The sequence below is a fragment of the Octopus bimaculoides genome, chromosome 1, assembly GCF_001194135.2.
Source record: "Octopus bimaculoides isolate UCB-OBI-ISO-001 chromosome 1, ASM119413v2, whole genome shotgun sequence".
In the NCBI taxonomy this organism is placed as follows: domain Eukaryota; kingdom Metazoa; phylum Mollusca; class Cephalopoda; order Octopoda; family Octopodidae; genus Octopus; species Octopus bimaculoides.
This window is the reverse complement of record NC_068981.1, coordinates 50,638,576-50,643,873: the sequence shown is the minus strand read 5'-3', so window position 1 is coordinate 50,643,873 and position 5,298 is coordinate 50,638,576.

The window sequence follows — 5,298 nt, the reverse complement described above, 5'->3', positions numbered from 1 at the left end:
ATTCATCTATCTATCTATCTCTCTCTCTCTCTCTCTACACACACACACACACACACACACACACACACACACACACACACATATATATATATATAGCTCTTCAAAGTCCTGCCAAAACATCTGAGAGACCTGCAAGACATGGATGTGAAGGTCTTCAAGACAAAACTCGACGCTTCCCTCTCCACGATACCAGGCGAACCAATGGCTCGAAATGAGACACAGTTTAGGGCAGCGATGTCAAATTCTCTTATACACCAGATGTGCCATCAAAACTCTTGATTGGACTATATCAGGTGGAGGAGAAGAGCCATGCAAGGAACGTGAAGAGAGCACAGCATAAAGTCGGAAAATCACGGTGGTGCACCAGCATAACCGTAGCCATTTGGCTGAAACCCATAAATAAATAAATAAATAAATAAATAAATAAATAAATAAATATATCCGTTTATATATCAGTATTCACAAACATGCACACGTAAATGTACATATATATTTATTCACGTTCTTCTACGTATGCAAAGAGTTAAGAGACATTCTCACCCTAAAAAATGCTTAATGCTATATAATGAATTTTCATCCTAAACAAAAAAGAATATGCATTGCCTATAACAAATTTAGCATGCACAATAAATGCAATATATACAAATAACATGCAAGAACAAAACAACGAATTCTAAAATATATTGCATGAACTACAGAGAAGCACGCACTCCTCTCTCCCAAATTTAAGATAGATCACTTCAATTCTACCTAAGTTTCAACACTACGTAATCTTGAAAGCAGACAAGGACAACATCTTATTTCACTTTAAGTGTAACGTGATGAACCCTGCAAGTAGTAAACGGCGCAAAATTAGAAAAGTTATGTAAGATTCAATTAATTCCAAATTATACAAGACGCCAGATTAATTTTATGCTATTACTTCTCACCATTTAATAAGCAATTTTAATTGCAAGTTGTCTCATTTGAAAACTGTGTAGTTTTATCTATCAAAAATACTTTCTTTTAAAAGCTTTTGCGTCTGGTAGTATATTTTCGGATATGATTATATTGATATTAATGTTATGATAATAGCCAATACACGAATTCAAAACATAAGAGGAATCCTCACTACATTACTGTTCCTTTTGTATAGCATACAATGGGCATTTCGAAGTGTCCGTGTGTTACGATGGTGGTGCCACAAGTTGTACACAATAATGAACCAAATAATTAGACAAGAAAACATTTTCAGCATTTTAGATTTAAATCAACAGCCAGACGATAGTCTAACAGTACAACGTATAACCTTAGATAAGACCCGTATGAGATACTGCATGTCGTATGAATCGAAAAGGGCATTTTAAGTAGGGGAAAAGGCAAGAAATATTCGTTTTGACTATGGAATTGAAACTGTAAGTGTCCGAACATGACAACGACCTTTTGGTCATTTCGATCGGGAAGTTCTTCTTCTAGAGTTTCTCTTCGATCCAGACATCCCTCTGTCAATATTAAGATTCTGAGGATTATATTTGAGGAAAACTTAACGCAAACGAGGCGAAAAGGAGCAAAGCAGATCTATTCAAGTAACTAAACTGTCATAAAAAAAAAGACATTTAGGAACTAGGAGAATTGATTTAAATTGGTCAATAGTTCCCGAGACACCTTTCTACTTCGAGTTGTCGGCCTTATCAATTATTGAAATAATACCAGATTTCGCCAGAAGGATAGAGGTACTTAGCCCGTTATCTTCAACATTTACGTTAGTTGCACATTCTCCAGCTTTTTTTAATAATAACTGAACTAATTTATTATGAAGATTGCACTGACTTTATGTCCCCCTCCTCCTCCTCCTCATCATCATCATCAAAATTCCCACTAATATATGTATGTATATACATACACAGATATGTGTATGTATATACATACACACATATATATGTGTGTATATGTGTGTGTATGTATGCATGAGTAAATACATGTATTTGGGGGCAAGGAATGATTGTGTGTATGTATACATTTGTGGTAGTACCTTTGCTTCCCAATCACATCGTTCTCGGTTCATTCCTCCTGAGTGGTATATTGGGCCTACTAAAGCCTTGTAAATAGATCTGGTACACGGAAGGAGAGATAAGCACACACACATGTAAATATACACTTTCTACTTTTACTTCTTTGAATATGGTCATGCTGGAGCACCAACTCTTAGTCGAAGAAATCGCCCCCTGTACTTAATCTTTGTAATCCTTGTGGTTATTCTACCAGTCTCTTCTGCCAAACCGGTAAGTTACGGGGACGTAAACACACCAACGTCTGTTGCCAAGCAGTGTTGAGGGGTACAAACACAGGCACAAATAAATAAATAAACAAACAAATATATATATATATATATATATATATATATATATATATATATATATATATATATATATATTCGTTTTGCAAGATTCTTGATGGGAAATCGTGTGTTGAAACAGTCAATGATGTATTTCGAGACGGCGTCTTTTTTTTTTGCCAAAAAAACACACGCACTCGTTTATTATTGTTCACTATTTCATTATTTTAATTCATGTCCGTTGTCTGGAAAACTTTCGTCACATAGTTTTCGTGTTGGATCTTGCTCCACTTACTCCATTCTGTTCTTCTGAGATGCGTATCCTTCAGTGCGCATGCGTTTGTGCCTTTGTTTGTGTGTGTATGTGTGCGTGTGTATGCATGCATATGTATGCTTGTGTGTGTGTCATAGATATTAGCAGGTCTTCCCCTCAGCGCCATCTTCTCACCCCATTGTGCTGCTGCTGTCCTAAGACACAAAAACACAGTACAGTCCTGTATTCCTCTGTGTATGTGTTGTTGTTGTTGTTATTGACATCGTTTTCACCACCGTTGCTACTATCGTTGTTAATCGCGTTATTGACATTGATGTGGCCGTCCATGAACATTCTTGTGTATGCGTTTGTATGTGTGTATGTGTTCCATTCGTATGTTTTATGTATCCATACCCATTATAGAGATTTATCTATTTATATATTTTATCTATTTCTATATCCTATATTTATCACAGGCAAGTCACAAATATATTTTCATATTTATCTTTTTATCTATTTATGTTTATTTTTTTTATACATCTATCTCTATTTCTCACAGGTGAGTGTATATATTTCTAATCTGTGTGTTTCTGTGTATCATTTACGATTTTTTCCTCTATTTTCCCACTAATATATATATATATATATATATATATATATATATATATATATATATATATATGTATGTATGTATGTATATTCATACACACATATACGTGGGTTTGTGTGTGTGCATGCATGCATGCCTGGTTTCAAATTGTTTGTAGACCAATCAACACAGGGTAAATTAAAATCTCCCATCATAATTATGTCATTAGAGTGGCACTGTTGAATAAAGTACTTAATGCGGTTCAGGCATTTATTTAAACGCAGTACGGGTGTTCGAGGTGGCCTATACAGCCCGACTATCAGGTCATTGGTTTTCTTGTGCACAGTGATACATTCACAGTAGCCATTAGAGAATGTCATATATCCATCTATCGAAAAGGAATCATGCAGGAAAATGGCAGTTCCACCCTTCCTTCTGTCGTCTCGATCTGTGCGGATTGTTGTGAAATTCCTCACTTTAACTTTCAAGTAGGAGTTGTCAAGCTGGCTCTCAGTAAGAATGAAGAAAGAGATGTTGTGTGGATGGTTACCAAACCAATCCTCAATGAATTGGATTTTCCATTTTTGTGCATTGATGGAGGGATTAACACCTTGTGCATTGTGTAGATATGCAGAAGCTAGTGTGGTAGCAGGTTTTGACTGTTGCAGGGGGGTTTATCCTGATTGTGTGTTAGTGATAGCAATGTGGGGAGTTGGTGCACTGGGGTAATAGCATAGGATGGTATTGAGTGATGGCTAAAATATTTTTTGTATCTGTTTTATCAAGTTCAACATGGCTAAATAAAGAATTTTCCTGCTTAGGGAGAAATTTTTGACTAGAGGTGTGGTTGTACTGTTGGATAGTGCTGTTGTTTCCACTTTTGTTGTGGCCTTTGTTGTTGTTGTTGTTGTTGACGATTTGTTTGTGTATCTTCGTGAAAAGACTAGATCAGCATTGTGTCAGGGAGTGTTTTTACTGTGGTTTGTGTGTTGGCTTGGAGCCCCATTTCTTGTAATGCGACGGGTCACTGGAAGATGAGTGAAGGGACACACATGCAACAGACGTAGTTCCTTGCGTTTGGAATACCGGCAGATTTAACATTCAATTTACCATTTGGTGGTGTTGATGTTGATGTTATTGTGGGATGCGTCCTTTGGCCTTTGCTGGTAGTGTTTTCTGGATTGTGCGTGTAGTGCCAGGTAGATGTGTAAAGATGCAGTCACTACGTGTGCAGAGCCTGAAACGTATGGAATAACGGCATATGTTCGGGTTACTTGTTAGTGTCGTGGGGGACGCATTCTGCTCCATAGTTTCTTTTTAGGTTTTTTATCCTATAGTAGAATTGAGGTTGCGATGTGGGGGAGGAAAACAGTGGTTTATATTTATTATTTGTGGTGGTAAAAGACGATGGAGGCAGCGTTGGTGATGACGACGATATCGAGGTATTTCAAAATAACCCTGAATTAGCTTGAAGGAAACCGTGGCTTGTTTTAGCTTGCTGCAAATCTGCGTAACAAATCGCGTGTTGAGTATTTGTGCTTATGACACGAAGTGTTGTTTATGTTTTCTGCTTGGGAGAGAGAAAACCATGAGCTTAATGGGAGGTCAATTTCATTAACAGACCAATATCGTTTGTCGTAAGACTGCTGGTTCGTCGTCATGGTTTATATTATCACTTTCAGATATATGTATATATATTCTTTCTGATGTATGTGACGCTTTGATTATCTGATGGTATTAAAGGAGAGTATATGTAGATATATACTCTCTTATGGGTGTTAGCTTCAAATTATTTGGTTGTTTGTTTAGGGTTGTTTCAGATATATGAATAAACTGTTAATTATGTGTAAGAGGCTTTGATTACCTGAAGATATCAAAATGTATAACAGAAGTGTGTATATAGATAGATTCTCTTGTATGAGTGTGAAGTTTTGGTTATTTGCAAATGGTACTTACGAGTTTGTATGCAACCACTTCGTTACAAATAATATATATGTAAACGGTCAGTTTGGTTTTGGCTTTGACATTGTAGCTATATAGCTTGCTACTGACTTTGCCAGAGGGAAGCAAAACACATGTGTACATTTCAAGAGTTGCCTCATATATATATATATATATGTATATATATATATATATATATAT